General features: G+C 45.6%; 1 protein-coding gene across 1 annotated transcript in view; it reads left to right on the plus strand.

Moving 5' to 3' along the window:
- LOC311237093 (astrotactin-2-like) overlaps nucleotides 1–19,097 on the plus strand; it is a gene marked incomplete at both ends in the record, with an annotated part of 729,417 nt that overhangs the window by 148,703 nt on the left and 561,617 nt on the right.

The raw sequence follows: 19,097 nt of genomic DNA on the forward strand, positions 1-19,097 counted from the left end.
AGAGCGTCGCCACCGGGGAGCCGGCTGTCCGAGCGGAGGTCAGAGTGGTGCGCCACTGCTTGGAGTGCGTCTGCGTGGAGGAGCGTGCCAAGCTCGGAGGTCTGGATGATGCGCGTTCTGCTGGGAGTGCGCGCTGGTACGGAGGAGCGTGCCAAGCTCGGAGGTCTGGATGATGCGCGTCTGCTGGGAGTGCGCGCTGGTACGGAGGAGCGTGCCAAGCTCGGAGGTCTGGATGATGCGCGTCAGCTGGGAGTGCGCGCTGGTACGGAGGAGCGTGCCAAGCTCGGAGGTCTGGATGAAGCGCGGGCGTCTGCAGCGCGGAGGTCTGGATGTGCATCAGGACGACTGCTGCGCGGGGGTCTGAAGTGGATCACTGGAGTACCTCCCGTGGAAGTCTAGGGAGCGCAGTCCAGTCTCCCCCTCAGGCAACGGCGACAGGAGGCGAAGGCTGGAGCAACATCTTTACGCCAGAGATAAAAACAGCATAGACCGAACAGAGGACCTCCCGAGGGAGTCTTGATGAAAGAGCATATGATACCGAATGTTACGGCATGTTACAACACGACCCCACGAGGAACAGAGTGGAAGAGCCAGGTATTTAAAGCCCACAGGGGAACTAAATAGAATGCACCACAGGTGCGGGAGGTAATTGATAATCGAACTAAAAGTGTGAGTTCGGCACCAGACCAATCAAACACATAATGACAGGTAGTCCAGGTGTGGCTGCTTGAAGAGAAAACGAGAGTAAAGAACGAGAGGGTGGGGGCTAGTGAGAGTGAGTGAGAAGGGAATTCCTAAACAGTAGGCTAAAAGGAAGGAAAGAGTAGGTGAGCAGCGGGCAAAACCTCACAGTACCCCCCCCTCAACGGGAGCCACCCGGCGACCCAAAAAAAATACAGACAGAGTGGCAGGGGACAAAACAAGGCAAAAACAAAAGGTACTGGGCCAAGCCAGCAGGGGAAGCCACAACAAAAGTGGGGCTAGCAAAAGAAACAGGGTAGCCGAGGGGTAACTAGGGTAGCAGAGGGGTAACCAGAGGAGCTGAGGGGCAACTAGAGGAGCTGAGGGGCAACTAGAGGAGCACCGGGAAAAGGGCTAGCAGAGGGAAGGTTAGCTGCCAGGGCACTGATAGCTACAGGGCCTATGCTAGCTGTACTGCTACATCAACATAGAGGCTGCGCAAGCTGCCGGAGCTAGGCTAGCAGAGGGAAAGGGTAGCTGCCAGGGCACTGATAGCTACAGGGCCTATGCTAGCTGTACTGCTACATCAACATAGAGGCTGCGCTAGCTGCCGGAGCTAGGCTGGCAGACCGGGCTGGACCAGCATGAGAGAACAAGCTAGCTGGAAGGACAGTCCTAGCAGTGGGAGAAAACTGACCTTGCTAGCTGAAGGGCAGTCCTAGCAGTGGGATAAACTGACCTTGCTAGCTGAAGGGCAGTCCTAGCAGTGGGAGCAAACTGACCATGCTAGCTGAAGGGGCAGTCCTAGCAGTGGGAGAAAACAGACTCTGCTAGCTGAAGGGCAGTCCTAGCAGTGTGAGATAAACTGACCTTGCTAGCTGAAAGGGCAGTCCTAGCAGTGGGATAAACTGACCTTGCTAGCTGAAAAGGCAGTCCTAGCAGTGGGAGATAAACTGACCTTGCTAGCTGAAAGGGCAGTCCTAGCAGTGGGATAAACTGACCTTGCTAGCTGAAAAGGCAGTCCTAGCAGTGGGATAAACTGACCTTGCTAGCTGAAAAGGCAGTCCTAGCAGTGGGAGATAAACTGACCTTGCTAGCTGAAAGGGCAGTCCTAGCAGTGGGAATACTGACCTTGCTAGCTGAAAAGGCAGTCCTAGCAGTGGGATAAACTGACCTTGCTAGCTGAAGGGCAGTCCTAGCAGTGGGAGCAAACTGACCATGCTAGCTGAAGGGGCAGTCCTAGCAGTGGGAGAAAACTGACCTTGCTAGCTGAAGGGCAGTCCTAGCAGTGGGAGATAAACTGACCTTGCTAGCTGAAAGGGCAGTCCTAGCAGTGGGAATACTGACCTTGCTAGCTGAAAAGGCAGTCCTAGCAGTGGGATAAACTGACCTTGCTAGCTGAAAGGGCAGTCCTAGCAGTGGGAACCTTGCTAGCTGAAAGGGCAGTCCTAGCAGTGGGAATACTGACCTTGCTAGCTGAAAAGGCAGTCCTAGCAGTGGGAGATAAACTGACCTTGCTAGCTGAAAAGGCAGTCCTAGCAGTGGGAATACTGACCTTGCTAGCTGAAAGGGCAGTCCTAGCAGTGGGAGATAAACTGACCTTGCTAGCTGAAAGGGGCAGTCCTAGCAGTGGGAATACTACACAAAAAGTGGAGGCCATGCAGAGGGACCGGGTTAGCTGCCTGGGCCTGGCTAGCTACAGGGCCTATGCTAGCTGCAAGGCTGCACCAACATAGAGGCTGTGCTAACAGCCGGGGCCAAGCAAGCAGACTAGGGCCATGCAGAGGGACTGGATTAGCTGCCAGGGCATGGCTAGCTACAGGGCCTATGCCAGCAGCAAGGGCTGCATTATCATAGAGGCTGTGCTAGCAGCCGGGGCTAAGCTAGCAGACTGGGGCTCTGCTGAGGGACTGGGTTAGCTGCCAGGGCATGGCTAGCTACAGGGCCTATGCCAGCAGCAAGGGCTGCATTAACATAGAGGCTGTGCTAGCAGCCGGGGCAAAGCTAGCAGACAGGGGCTCTGCTGAGGGACTGGGTTAGCTGCCAGGGCATGGCTAGCTACAGGGCCTATGCCAGCAGCAAGGGCTGCATTAACATAGAGGCTGTGCTAGCAGCCGGGGCAAAGCTAGCAGACAGGGGCCATGCTGGTAGTAGAGGCCTAACAAGCTGCAGGGGAGCCAAACAGGGCTAACAGGGAAGCAAACAGGGGAGTAAACAGGCTAACAGGGGAGCTAACCGGGGAGACTAACAAGCTAACAGGGGAGCTAACCGGGGAGACTAACAAGCTAAACAGGGGAGCTAACCGGGGAGACCAACAAGCTAACAGGGGAGCTAACAGGCTAACAAGGAAGCTAGAGGAAAAAAAAAAAAAAAAAGGCAAACTCAACATACTGTGCTGGCTGGGGTCGTCGATTTGGTGGGGTCGTACTGTTATGGTTTGTAACCGACCCCAATCGCACAACACAAGACAGGTATGAGGGTAAGCCAAGAAACGGGCATTTATTGAACAAAGGAAAAACCGGCACTGTCCCTTTAAGGGAGAAACACAAAAATACTGGAAATAACCAGAAGGGAAAGGTACAGTGCCTTTAAGAGGCGAGCTGGCTAAGGGGAAGGCAAGGGAAGGCTAAGGGAAACAGGGCCGGAGCAAGGGAAGGCAGGAAAAACAGGGAGGAACTAGGAGGACCGGACGGGAGGACTAGGAGGAACTAGAGAGGGGAGAACTAGGGACAGAGGCCCGCGGAGGCGGGCTGGGGACAGGGAAAGCAGGTGGGAACATCAGGGCCGCTCTGCAGACTTCTCTCGGCAGATCTCCAAGGTGGGTAGACGGGGCCGAGAGGGAGAGAGGAGAGGGTTAGAGTACAAAGGGGGAAAACAGAGCAGGTGCAGGAGAGGTGACTAGTCCAAATACAAAAGTTATCCAAGTAAAAACAATCTTCGTGTAAAATACACAATGAGCAAAGTTCCAAAAACAATCCAATGAAAATACTATCTTCGGTGTGAACAAACAAACAGTGGGAGATGTAAAGTCCAAAAATAATATCCCAGTGAAAACAAACAAAGGCACACGCTGGGTGAGTGACTGTCTGATTAAAAAGTTGGTAATCTTCAGTGTTATAGAAACACACGAAAACGGAATTGATCAAGACAGTCAATAAAAACTCACCCAGACGTAATGCGTAATGGTGCTGGAACAGCAGCGGGGCGAGAGCGTCGCCACCGGGGAGCCGGCTGTCCGAGCGGAGGTCAGAGTGGTGCGCCACTGCTTGGAGTGCGTCTGCGTGGAGGAGCGTGCCAAGCTCGGAGGTCTGGATGATGCGCGTTCTGCTGGGAGTGCGCGCTGGTACGGAGGAGCGTGCCAAGCTCGGAGGTCTGGATGATGCGCGTCTGCTGGGAGTGCGCGCTGGTACGGAGGAGCGTGCCAAGCTCGGAGGTCTGGATGATGCGCGTCTGCTGGGAGTGCGCGCTGGTACGGAGGAGCGTGCCAAGCTCGGAGGTCTGGATGATGCGCGTCAGCTGGGAGTGCGCGCTGGTACGGAGGAGCGTGCCAAGCTCGGAGGTCTGGATGAAGCGCGGGCGTCTGCAGCGCGGAGGTCTGGATGTGCATCAGGACGACTGCTGCGCGGGGGTCTGAAGTGGATCACTGGAGTACCTCCCGTGGAAGTCTAGGGAGCGCAGTCCAGTCTCCCCCTCAGGCAACGGCGACAGGAGGCGAAGGCTGGAGCAACATCTTTACGCCGGAGATAAAAACAGCATAGACCGAACAGAGGACCTCCCGAGGGAGTCTTGATGAAAGAGCATATGATACCGAATGTTACGGCATGTTACAACACGACCCCACGAGGAACAAAGTGGAAGAGCCAGGTATTTAAAGCCCACAGGGGAACTAATTAGAATGCACCACAGGTGCGGGAGGTAATTGATAATCGAACTAAAAGTGTGAGTTCGGCACCAGACCAATCAAACACATAATGACAGGTAGTCCAGGTGTGGCTGCTTGAAGAGAAAACGAGAGTAAAGAACGAGAGGGTGGGGGCTAGTGAGAGTGAGTGAGAAGGGAATTCCTAAACAGTAGGCTAAAAGGAAGGAAAGAGTAGGTGAGCAGCGGGCAAAACCTCACACTTACTGTCATGCACTTGTCCTAATAGACTAACCTACACTGTAGCACTCAACACTTTGATGAACATTGTTACTCAGCTGATAGAGATATGCCCTTCCTGATGACTTATCGTACAGAACTTGTAAGTAGCTTTGGATAAAAGCGTCAGCTAAATGACTAAATGTAAATGTAAATGTAAAATAGTGCAGTGCAATAAAATAGTAGAATAGAATAGACAGTAAAATTATGAATAATAAAATAAGTAACACTGTAAGCATTAAGTATTACTGTAATAAGTTATACTTACATTTACTCATTGTATTTCGTAATCCAGTAGTTTATTAGTTAATACTGTTAAAACTGTAGTTGGCAGTTATTCCATATGGCAACTAAGGACAAGCCAACTAATTTTAGTCTTTTTGTCTTTCATTTATTGTTTCAGAATAAACCGTGCAACATGTCACTGTGGAGAATCCTTTCTTCATAAGTGCTACTACATGCAACTAAAACGCTCTTGTTAGCAGAAACCACGCGTGGTTTGATATCTGTTGCACTGCAGAGGGCATGATAAGATAAGATAAGATATTCCTTCATTGATCCCCTTGGGGAAACGCTCCCTCTCCATCAGGTTGACAGGACGACGAGACGGAGACGCAGAAACAAAGAGAGACAGAGCCGCTGGCCGGGGTCATTGGTCCCGTAACAAGAGCTCTGCTGACAGTTAGCCTTTTGATGGATTTTGCCTGGAAGAGAGTAGCTATACCTGTGGCAGGGACTGAGCCAAGAATAACAAGGCTTTATCAAGGATGTGGACCGGCGCCAAACGATCCTGCCCCCCTCTGTTCTGCAAACGTAATGAGATCACAAGTGAAACAGGAGGAGGAAGGTAATGAAGTGACCAAACCCACCTTTTCATCTCTGTTTGGATTTGGATTTGACTTCAGCTAGGCCTACTTCAGATGAAAATGTGAGAATCAATCTGAAAAGGCGCTCATTAGGGATGCACAATATATATTGGTGATCAATCACAATGAGCAAAACTGGGCCGATGTTAATAATAACTGATGATTATTTCTCTGTGTAGCTGCCCTTGTGTGTGTGTGTGTTTTAATTTTTTTGACCATGCAGTTTGTTTACTTGATTACATGCAAGTAGAGCCATATGAAATCCGCGTTCACGGAATCGCGGACGGAATTGCGGAATTGACCATTAAAAATGGAATCAACTGTAAAACATGGAATATTGCAGAATTTGCCCTAATCTGGACCGAAATTCCGTGTTCGGGAGAATATGGAATGTTTGGTTCAACGCGAACATGACCGGGGACGCTACAGCGTACACACAACACAACACGGAGAAATATCCAAACGTCTGGCTGCTTCGGTGCGTCATTAACGTCGGAAGAAATTCTGCACTAAACCCTAAATTCATAGCAGAGCAGTATCCTAATGACTTTTATGCTTCAGTCGATAAGGTGTTTTGCAAATTCTGTCAACATACCCCGTGGACTGGACCCGCAAAAACATGTGCGAAGATCACTTCAAAAGCCATGTCAGGAACAAGGACTGTGCTTCCCAAAACACACCAACTCTCTAACGATGATCTCTGGTGATCACAATAGATACAGCTAGAGGGCGAGGCTAATCACTGACACTATTGTGATTTAAATAGCTATGTGACATTACAGTACATAGGACTATAGATGGAAATTATAGCTTCTTGCTAAATCTGGTGCACCCATCTATTTGCAAATTATTGTCAGTAGGCCTACACACTGTCCTTTATAAATGAAATAAACTAAAGGTACATAAATTATGCATTACTATATTCCATCACAATAGAATAGATATAGCTAGGCTACTGACATTGTGATCACTTGAAATGTGTATTTTTATTTTGTGACAATATTATTTGAAAAACATTGTGTAAAATTGAACTGTATTTCTGAGTTGCAGCACTTAAAAACATTAAATGGACTGTTATATCTTATTAAATTGTGGACATTTCATTCCCACTTATTAGACACTATTTATGATTGTAAAATGGGCGTAAAAGGCCAAATACAGAATTCTGAAATATTAAAATGGAAAAAACTGAATTTGGGAAAAAATTTAATGGAATTTGGAAAATAATCAAATTGATTTCATATGGCTCTACATGCATGTGGCAATGACACAATTGTGGGAAACATTGTTTTCGTATGTACAAAAATAGTATGTACAAAATTTGATTATCAGAAATGTGTTTTATTTATGCAGATCACATCAACATCTGTAATATAAATGATCGGTCATAACAGATATGTGACCAGGCACAGACTATGGGACATTTAGAAGGGTCTTCAATTTATTTTACATGGTATGAAAGTACAGGTTGATACCTTCAAAATAAGCCATCACTTGTACAAATCGGACAGATACTTTTCATCTACCATATGCCTTATGAATCATGCTGATAACATATACTAATTTCTGAGCTACAAGGCTTCAAAGAAACCGTTTCTCTTTTCATGCATAATGACTACTTTACCCAGAAAGCAATGTAACCCTCACACCCTCTGACTTGACACCTTCAGTCTGAGAGCAGCCCTGCCTTTGTTAGTCTAATGACTTGTGATCCCGTAATATCCCCAGGCCATCAGGATGCTCAATGACTCTTTATACAATGGCATGCAAATTTCTTGATTCTGATTGGCTGAAACAGTCAAGTTACCGGTTGTTATTTCGTTATTTCCACGTGACCCCAGATCCCTCCCACAACCGAATTACTTTTTTTTTCTGTCTGAATCAATCCGCCATAGATAGAAAAATGGAAGTATGAATAGCTTTTGAACGAATCCTCCAAAAAAGATACAGTCAACTGGAATATGTTAGTTTGTTACATACACATGGATTATGTAATTAATTTGTCATGACCCATTGTGAAACAAAAGAAAAATTGCGGATTCTTTTTTTAATGGCCGTCGATCATTTTTTTATTTAATTTTTTCAGATTTGATTGATTGATTGATTGAACATTTTATTAACAGATTGCAGAATGGGTACAATACAGTACAGATCAATACACACAATTGTTAAGGGGATGCAGACCAGAGAAAGACTTTCATCTTGTTTACATCAGGGTCCCCCATTTTCAATTCATCATAACATATATATGACATACATGACATACAGATAGACAGTACTGCTACATCTATACATTTATGACATACAATATTTACAAATACAGTACTGTTTGTGATACAAAAAGAGCCTAAAAAAGAGAGTATATACATTTGACGAATAAACTGTACATTGGAGGAGGTTGGGTAGGTGGGGTGGAGGGGGGTTTTGGGTAGGTGGGGTGGGAGTGGTTGGGTAGGTGGGGTGGGGAAACTGTACATTGGAGGTGGTTGGGTGGGGGGTAACTGTACATTGGATTATCAACGAAACCTTACTTGGTCCCAAGAAAAGGGTCTTGTGTATTATTGGGTTAGGACATTTACTGTACATTGGAGGGGGTTGGGTTAGGACATTTACAGGGGCCAGTTTCTAATTGCAGTCTCCCGTACAGTAGGTGCTCTCTTTTGGTTTTGAGAGTGGGTAGTGATTCACAATCCTTTACAGCTGTGGGTAGGGCGTTTAGTCCCTTGTTTGAGCCGAATCTGGGTTTAACATGGTTTGTGGAGCTCCCTCTGGTGTCTACTAGTGGATCTACTATTGGATCTACTTTCTCTGTGGATGGTTTTGTGAATAAATCTCCATTATGCTTCAATTACTGTGTGTTTATTGTATAGCAATAAGGTTGGGTGAATTGGGTCATTGTATAAGCGCATTACATCACTTGAAGTTGTGTGTTATACAAATTAGATCACGCCTATGGGGGTCTAACGACCCTCGGCTGCGCCTCGGGCCTAACAACCACCCATAGGCGTGATCTAATTTGTATAACACACTCCGTCGCGTGATGTAATGCTTAAACGCAACACTAGCCCAACCATCTATGAAATCATAGCACTGATTGGAGACAAAATAAGTGATGAGATAGTCAAACAGGTGAAACAAGCTAAATACTTCCCCATCATAATGGACTGTAGGCCTACTCTTTGAAAGTTGCATATTTGTAATAAAAAAAACTTTTATTTAGTATATTTTTTGTTCGCGTCAGATTATTTGTAACATAATGGAGATGAACACTGGTTGGGGGAGAATGGCTTTGCTCCCCTTTGCGTAATTCACACACAGCTTGGGCTGTCATTGTGGGAGGGACATGGTCATGATTACGTTTTTATGCACATGAGTGAGAGAGAGAGACAGACTCCATTATGAGCCATTCAGTCTGATTTGAGGAGCGAGTGCTGGACTTAATCTATGCGCCCTGCCAGTCAGGCTTGTATGCCTGATTCAGATCAAATTTAACACAAACGGTTCCAAATATATTAATGTTTCACACCGCCAACAAAGTAGCCTACTGAGTCCGTTGTCTCGGATGAGCTATAATATTTGCGCGTCTCCCTCCGGAGTATTTAACCACACCCCTCAGAGGCAAATATAGTTATTTCCAGTGCGTCGGAATACATACTGTCTGACAATCTAACAATAATTAACACATTTACAAGTTGTATTAAGTTTTGCAAATAAGGAGACAAAGCACTTGCGAATATAAATTTGTTGACCTATTTCTGAATGGCGCAACGTTTACAGCTTTTCTGAGGAATGTTCTCTGCTGGCACAATCCAACCTAAACCGTGCCAGGTCACATAATGTCAGTTTATCGCGTTAATTAGATTAATTAATTACGCAGCAAATGATCGCGTTATGAAAATGTACTCAAAATGTATAAAAAAAACATTTTTAATTTTTTTTTATAAATCTCATTAATTCCATTAACACGTAGAATAAACATTTACAGACTTTTTTTTTAAATGGTCCATTTGCATGTTCTTGGTATCTGATTCTAGGGACATCTATGGATCTCAGGGAATGTATTCCCAGTGTCAGAAATACTGTGTCTGTTACTAGGCGTGAGTAAATTGTAATGAACCAAATGAGAATATCAATTAAATTCAATTTTTTTTTTTTTTTTTACTTTGAATAACACCATGCTAAAATGTACCAGACCTGAAAAATCTAAGCAAAAGATGATTAAACAGAAGGTTTTGTAGATACAGTACTGAATTCTGCCATCCGGACACATGCAATTTGAAATATGATTATAGAATATAAAATATCAGGCCTAAAATGGTTATGCGATTACCTGTTAACTGTTACCTATCCACTTCGTGCCTAGTGGCACATAAGGCCTTCACAGAGCGTTTCCACTTCTCCCGGTCAGCTGCCATTGTTCTTGCTTCAGGCCATGAGCTCCACCCTGCCTCTTTTCTTTCTTTCTCTACTGTGCGTCTCCAGGTAGGCTTTGCTCTTCCTTTTCTTCTTTTCCCTTCTGGTGCCCAAGTCATTGATATGTTGCAGTCGTTGTTGTGGTCTTGCCTCAGTATGTGTCAAGTTTCAAGTTTCAAGTTTCTTTAATAGTTGTCATACAGAGGTACAGAATACTTTTGTACAAAATGCTTCTTACTGTTGCGCTCCAGAGACTGTGCATGACAAGATAAGTATGAAATAAAAACATAGTAAAGATTAGAAGTAAAAAAAGAGGTCACAGTGTTCAGTTTAGACATATGTACAATGTTCGTAGACGTAGTTACCATACAATATACAATACTGTGCAGTGTACTAATATACAATACTATATAGTGCAAGGCATAAATGGACGAGGTGCAGTTTAGGTACACTTCACAGTAGGTGTACGAGTTGTAGTGCAAATCCTTTATCAATAAATATAAAGTGTAAGTGTGTTTGTGTGATCTAAAGTGTGGAGAGTGGGTGCTGCAGTGTGTTGTTTGTTTGAGTGAGTGTGTGCGTGTGGGTGTGTGTGCTGTGTGCATTTGATGGTTGTTGCATAGTGATTATTGTTCGTTTAGCGATTATTGTTCGTTGTTCGTTTAGCAGCCTGATGGCCTGGGGATAGAAGCTCCTTCTGAGTCTTTCTGTGCTCGCCTTAAGACTTCGGTATCGCTTGCCTGACGGCAGCAGTTCAAAGAGGCAGTTGTTCGGGTGGCTCGAGTCCTTAATAATTCTCTTAGCCTTCCCCTTGCACCGCTTGTTGTAAATGTTCTGGAGGGTGGGAAGCCCCCCTTCAATTGTGCGTTCGGCTGAACGTGTCACTCTTTGTAGTCTGCTACGGTCTTGTGCAGTGCTATTCCCAAACCAGGAGGTGATGTTGCCGGTCAGGATGCTCTCTATTGTACATGAGTAGAAGTTCCTAAGGATCTTCTGACTGACTTGGAACTTCCTTAGGCGCCTGAGGAAGTAGAGGCGTTGTCGTGCCTTCTTCACAACACTGTCAATGTGTGTGGTCCATGTCAAGTCCTCGGATATGTGGGCTCCGAGGTACTTGAAACTGTTCACTCTCTCAACCGGTGCCCCGTCGATGCTGAGGGGGCTGTAGTCCTTGACCCCCGACCTCCTGAAGTCCACAATCATCTCTTTTGTTTTGCTGACGTTCAGGGAGAGGCAGTTCTCCTGGCACCACTGTGACAGGTTCTCTACCTCTTCCAGGTAGGCCCTTTCGTCGTTGGCAGAGATCAGGCCCACCACTACTGTGTCATCAGCAAATTTGATGATGGTGTTGTTGTTCCGCTGTGCTACGCAGTCATGTGTGTACAGGGAGTAGAGGAGGGGGCTCAGAACACAGCCCTGGGGGGCCCCTATGTTGAGCGTGATGGATGAGGAGGTGCAGTTGCCGGCTCTTACCACCTGGGGTCTGCCCGTCAGGAAGTCCAAGACCCACTGGCACAGGTCATAGTTCAAGCCCAGGTCCCTGAGCTTGGCTATGAGTTTGGAGGGGACTATGGTATTGAATGCTGAGCTGTAGTCGATGAACAGCATTCTCACATAGTTCCCCTGCCTCTTGTCCAGATGTGATGCTGCTGTGTGCAGCACATGGGCTATGGCGTCCTCCGTGGACCTGTTGGGGCGATATGCAAATTGCAGAGGGTCCAGGTTGATGGGGAGGGAGGAACAGATGTAGCCCTTCACTAGCTTCTCAAAGCACTTCATGGCTATGGAGGTGAGGGCTACAGGGCGGTAGTCGTTGAGGCAAGCGGGCGTAGATTTTTTGGGTACAGGGATGATGGTGGACTTCTTCAGACAGGTGGGGATGACAGCCTGTTCCAAGGACAGGTTGAAGATGTCAGTGAATACCGGGGCCAGTTGGTCGGCACAGACTTTTAGGACGCGGCCGGGGATGCCGTCCGGTCCTGCTGCCTTCCTGATATCCACTTTTTTAAAGATCCGTCTCACCTCATGCTCTGTTACCCTGAACACTGAGTCTCCATCAGCAGACCCCCCCCCCCCCCATTGCCGTGGTTTGTAGGCTGGTGTTGTTATTCACAGCCTCAAACCTCGCATAGAAGGAGTTGAGATCATTTGCTAAGGAGATGTCACTGTTCAGTTTGAGGGGGGTTCCTTTGTAGTCTGTCATTGTTCTGAGGCCCTGCCACATGCCTCTAGAGTCAGCCTGTTCAAACTGAAGTTCAACTTTATCCCTGTAACGCCGTTTTGCCTCTATTACTGCTCTCCTGACGTTGTATCTTGCCATCTTGTGTTCTTCCATGTTGCCTGTCACCAGCCCGGTGTTGTATGCTGATGTGCGCACTTTCAGAGCCTCACGGACGGATTTGTCTACCCAGGGCTTTTGATTTGGGTAGATATTAATTTTGGTGGAGGGGATTATTACTTCTACCTGAGTACAGACATAGTCAATCACCGTTTCGGTGTATTCGTTAATATTGGCTGTGTTATCACGTCCTATCGTCCTATCGTCTTCCATCTTCGCCACTTCACTTCCTTGCTCAACGGCTTCATGTCGGCTCTTTCTAGTAGCTCTAGGGTGCTGATGCGGTCTTGCCACTGGATTCTGAGGATTCTTCTGAGGCATCTGTTATGGAACACGTCGACTGATTTGTTGTCTCCCTTGTTCATCTTCCATGTTTCACATCCATACAGTAGGACTGGCACAACCAGTGTTTTGTACAATCTCAGCTTTGTTCTTCTTGAGATGCTGTTGGAGTGCCAGATCCTTTTGAGTTTGATGAATGCACCTCTTGCTTTGGAGAGTCTGTTCTTTAGGTCTTTCATACCGCCTCCCTCTTTACAGATGGTGGCTCCCAAGTATGTGAATTGGTCTACATCCTCAATCTCTTGGTCGTTGATGTTGATTTTGTCATGGTTTCTTGCATTAATTCTCATGGTTTTTGTCTTTCCGGTGTTAATCTTGAGTCCCACTCGTCTGGCTTCTCTCTCCATTCTTGTTGTTTTTTTCCTGGATTTAGTGTTTGGTAGAGGAGAGTAATGCTACATCATCTGCAAAATCCAGATTAAAATGCGATTAATTTGATTAATTAATTACAAATCCTGTAATTAATTAGATACATTTTTTTAATCGCCTGACATCACTAATATAAACATTTGCTACTCTTAACATTAGAGTTTGGATCTTTGATAACGTTAATTAGCATTAGCCTTAGCTAATACACTGATATGAGGAGACGGATCACTGTGGTCGTTTTGAAGGTTTGGAGGCAACAGTGAAAATATTTGCTACAAAATTAAAAGCACCGCCATGTCCAGCCCCTTTTGGTCAGATGACAAGTGACTATAGGATACGTAAGGGATAATGTATAGCTACGAGGTCATTGTCGACACAGAGTTTAGAACACCGAGGCGCAGCCGAGGTGTTTTAAACGTCAGTGAAGGTCAATTATTTTGCGACAATGACCGAGTATAGGCTATACATTATCCCGTTTATTACATGGCTAACTTACTAACAATATACCTAATTCATCGACAAGACGAGATCAAATGCAGACGCAGTTGTTCTGTGGCTCTGTCAGCCCAAATAAAGTGATTATTATTATCGGCAGCCGGCAGGTCTGTGGTCTGATTGCATGACTGAGTGCAGCTGCATATGCTGAGCAGCACTGATACAGTGTGTGTAGTGGGTTTGATTGGTCCAGCTGCGCACAGCGGTCAATATTGTTCAAGTTCAAGTTCTTTAATAGTTGTCATACAGAAGTACAGAATACTTTCATACAAAATGCTTCTTACTGTTACGCTCCAGAGACTGTGCTAGACAAGATAGTATCAAATAACATAATAACATAATATAGCATGAATTTAGAAGAAGAAAATGAGGTCACAGTTGTTCGGTATAGACATATGTACAATGTTCTGAGTTACCATATAATATACAATACCTCTGACGAGCGCTATTGACCAATCACAAGCAAGCATTTCGGCGAATGTGAAAACGCCATGTAATAAACTGGATTAAACAGCAATTAGACTAAACGTTTTAGAATAGAATAAAAAGAGGACATCTTTTCATTCTATTCATTACAAGTGTAAAGGTAGAAACCTAGTCAATTAGGGGAGGCAGGATGTAGAGTGATCAGATGTCCGATTTGACCGGGACAGTCAAGCTGAAAGTCCCGGTGTCCTAGGAAATATACAAATATGTACCAGTTTCAGCAGGTTGCCGTATAAATGCACACTTCATATTCAATGGGTTTGAGTAATGCCGTATTTTCACCAGACAGGCTACTGCGCAACAATGTCTGCAAAGTCTGTGTTGAGTGGGTCTCTCTCTCTCTCTCTCTCTCTCTCTCTCTCTCTCTCTCTCTCTCTCTCTCTCTCTCTCTCTCTCTCTCTCTCTCTCTCTCTCTCTCTCTCTCTCTCTCTCTCTCTCTCTCTCTCTCTCTCTCTCACTATCTCTCTCTCTCTCTTTCTCTCCCTCCATCACTCTCTCTCTCCCTCTCTCTCTCTTTCTATCACTCTCGCAGCGGTGGTGTGGAATCTTGAAACGGAACAGCCCTTCCTGATAGACAAACTAAAATGATCAAGTTTGCAAAAAGTATAAATGTGACTGGAACACAGAATTCGATTGGATAGATTTTATTTTCTTCAATTCTATCGCCCATGTAGGGGCAAAGTATAGAAGCAACCGGATGACATTAAACACATTAGACACAGACACCTCAACAATTGATTGATTGATTGAACACTTTATTAACAGATTGCAGAATGGGTACAATACAGTACGGCTCAATACAAAACAAACTGCTAAGAGGATGCAGACCAGAGAAAGACTCTCGTCTTGTTTACATCGGGGTCCCCCATTTTCAATTCATCATGACATTTATGACATACACGACGGGTGTAGCCCCCCACCCCCCTAGCCCTGCATCACAGACGCTCTGACCGCTGCTGTGACCTCACTGTCACCTTCACTACCATTATTTGCAATAGCAGCAATATAATTATAAAAACCAGGAAGTTATCCCCAACAAAACAAAAGTCAAACTTGCCCACTTTGCTCCTTCAAAATAAAAGTTATCTGCATAACTACTAGTTTAGGTGAAAATAAAGGTTTCTGTTTATAATCAACCGAAACAAAATGTCACTGCTACACATGTGTACACATTTGTGAGTGCCATAGGCCTACTGTACCACCAGCCAGTTCATAGAGGGGGTGAGCTCTCTGTCTTTCAGTTCAAAACAAACATTCAGATAGACCTCGCATTATGTCCACATGTCTCGCAGCTCCAGACTCGACGTCAGTGTGGTGCCATATAATCGAGCCTGTCTTTCTGTTCTGTAGCTGGGAGAGAAAGATGTCCCCTCTCACAGTGGGGATTGAGATGCCGCAGGCCATAAAAAAACAAATAAGGTGTCAATTATTGGATTGACTGCTGTTCCCCTTGTAAGACTCCAGCCCTTGAAGATATTGCCTCCATGTCTTTATGATTCATACAGGGTGAATCTCTCTCTACACCCCACACACACTCCACACACACCCCTAACATGTGCTCCTCTCAGGGGTTTTGCAAACCATTTCAACGGACAACCTCAGGGGTTGTCCTTGGACGGCTCTGTGACGCGATGTCCTTGTTGGGAGCGCTCGTTTTTCTATCACTTGCGTACACACGCACACATACTGGGACACGCCGGGGCGTTGTGTCATTAAGAGTGTCTCTCCTAATGAATTACAAACGGAGCTTGGGGCTACACCGCTGTTTCCTGCTAGCCTATCTCCTGACTCGGTGCCCAATGACAACAGTCCGTGGAGCACGTACACAGGACAAGGACATACGCAGGCCTGCACTTTTGTCTTTGTGTCCTCCTTTCACCTCGTGGCCTGATCTACATACTGTATCACACGTCCAGGGTAGCAGACCCAGATACCAACATACTGGTATTATTGGATTTGTTGCATTATTACTGTTCTTGACTGTTCATCCAGCCAGGCATTGGTTGTATACCTGTTCTGACTGTTCATCAGGTCAGGCATTGGTTGTATACCTGTTCTGACTGTTCATCAGGTCAGGCATTGGTTGTATAACTGTTCTGACAGTTCATCAGGCCAGGCATTGGTTGTATAACTGTTCTGACTGTTCATCAGGTCAGGCATTGGTTGTATAACTGTTCTGACTGTTCATCAGGTCAGGCATTGGTTGTATACCTGTTCTGACTGTTCATCAGGTCAGGCATTGGTTGTATAACTGTTCTGACAGTTCATCAGGTCAGGCATTGGTTGTATAACTGTTCTGACTGTTCATCAGGTCAGGCATTGGTTGTATAACTGTTCTGACTGTTCATCAGGTCAGGCATTGGCTGTATTATAAGGCTGAGCCCGAATGTTCGAACGTTCGAACGTTTGTTCATTACGTTAAATTTTTTTTTTTTTTATATTTCTTTTATGTGTCTATTCATTCTGTTTAAACCAATGGGGTTTTTCTTCACAGTTGCAGAAAAAGATTAGGCTACACTAATATTATAGTATTAAAAAAAACTGCTGAGTTATATTCATTAAAGAAAGTTGATTTAATAAAAAATAAAGACTCATTTAATCAGATTAATCACTTTATTCAAATTGAGGATTTAGTTTGAGGATATTTATAAAAAAATTAAAAAATATATATTTCGAAAAAAAATATTTGTAATTAAAACGTTTTTTTTAATTAAAAACGAAGGTTCAAACGTTGGTTTGAAAAAACCCTGACGAAGTTCGAATCCCAAAAACAGGCTTCGGGGACAGCCTAGTTGCCACTCAGCATGCAGAGATGTTCACTGGAAGTTCACCATTGTTCCAATTTGGATCAGAGTGACTGCAATGTTCTGTATATCTGAAACACACACACACACCCGTTTGGGGTGGGGGTAATGTTTCCACTCACCCAAGGGGGGCCTTATGTTGAAAAGTTTGGGAACTACCTATAGGCTGTAGTCAGCATAAAGTCAGAGAACCACTAACAGTTACGAGTTGGAAAAGATGCTGAGAGTGTACTTTTCACAAGTCTTGTTAGCACATTTTTTATTCTTTCAGGAAGTTATATTACACAGCATTGTTTATGTGTTAGCATCCATTTGCAAAGTAAGGTATCATAGTATGGAGAGCCCCCTCCGACACACCACAGATCACCTCGGCCAGTCCTTCGTGCCAGTAGCCACCAGGCGCCACAACCGTGGGCATGGACTGCTGCCAATAGTTGGAGAACTAATGACTGGAGAACTTGAGGACTGTCTGACTCTTGATTACTAAACACTGCACAGACTCTGGTGCAGTGTGCTACTACGTTATATACTAATCTAATTAATCACATTTTAATCACATAACCATTTTAGGCCTGATATTCTATATTCTATAATCATATTTCAAATTGCATGTGTCCGGATGGCAGAATTCAGTACTGTATCTACAAAACCTTCTCTTTAATCATCTTCCCTTTATTTATTTGCTTAGATTTTTCAGGTCTGGTCAATTTAAGCATGGTGTTATTCACAGTCAAAGTGTGTGTGTGTGTGTGTTCGCCACACTATGAGGCTATGCTAAATTACAGGTAATCTCTCAGTGGTGTGTGTGTGGGTTGAACGAACCCTTTGCACAAATTATATTTTGGGAAGGGGTGAACTTGGAGTTTTGAATAACATTCTGCACGCAAAAAAGAAGTTCTGCACGTGCGTTCGTTAGTGGTTATTAACGTACCGTTGCAATCATTCGGTACAACACAGCCGTACTGAACCGGAGCGGTTCGGTACGGATACGTGTACCGTTACACACCCCTGTGTATTTGTAGTTCTGTGTGTGTAGAGGGAGAGAAGGCCTTCTGTCAGTTGTCCATGCCCCCCTCCTGTGCCCTGTGCCGGATGGGCAGCCCCCCCCCCCCCCGCCCCAATGCCACTGCAGCCTGCATCTCCTGACCCAGAGTCAGCAGGTTAATAACCACTGCCACTGAAACCCATCCGTCATGCGGCACCAGCCACTGACCGGGGACCAGCAGTCACCCAGACTCACGACTACACTGTATCAAGCCTCCTCTAGCGCTAACTCCCCGAGGCCTGTTCGGTGCCTATAGCGACTGAACAACCAACCCCCCCCCCCGCCCCTTGCGCCACTCCACCCGAGAGTCGATAGCATTTCCGTCCAGTACTGTCTGTGATCCGTATCTAGAGGACCTGGCTCTCTTCCCTCTCTGTCACCTTCCGCTTCGCCCTCCGAATCTCCAACTTGGATCATTAGCATTTTCCAAGGTCACACGCCCCTCTCTCTCTCTCTCTCTCTCTCTCTCTCTCTCTCTCTCTCTCTCTCTCTCTCTCTCTCTCTCGCTCTCTCTCTCTCGCTCTCTCTCTCTCTCTTCCTCTCTCTCTCTCTCTCTCTCTCTCTCTCTCTCTCTCTCTCTCTCTCTCTCTCTCTCTCTCTCTCTCTCTCTCTCTCTTTTTTTTTTTCTTTCTTTTCTTTTCTTTTTTTAAACATATCCCGGCTCTTCCCGGGCGCTGTGGCCTTTTTATGCTAATGCCGGCGACGGCTCGGAGCTAATGTATTCATTAGGTTTACAGGAGGCTTGATGATTTGTGGAGATAAGGGGAGGACAGCGCGCAGTGAGGCAGCGTTTTCTCAACAGCTATTGACAGTGAAATTGAATCGCGTGTGATGGATGGCGAGCGAGTGACACGGCCGTTGTCTCTTTCCCATTTGTAAAGACCTCGCCGCCTATGCGACGTCTCCGGCCCCCCTTTCGCGAGCGGGCGGAGTGCGCACAAATTGGAAATATAATACAGGAGTGAGTTGTCCTCGCGGGCTATGATTCATTTAGTTTATTACGCCCGGCGGTGCCGTATCGATCGAGACGCCTGAATTATCGAGACGCTTTGTGGCGACTATCAATTTGGGATTTAGGTCAACATCACTGACTTAGAACTTTCGGCGAGAAAGTCATCAT

This window comes from Notolepis coatsorum, assembly GCF_963971535.1.
Source record: "Notolepis coatsorum genome assembly, chromosome: 11".
NCBI classification, from domain to species: domain Eukaryota; kingdom Metazoa; phylum Chordata; class Actinopteri; order Aulopiformes; family Paralepididae; genus Notolepis; species Notolepis coatsorum.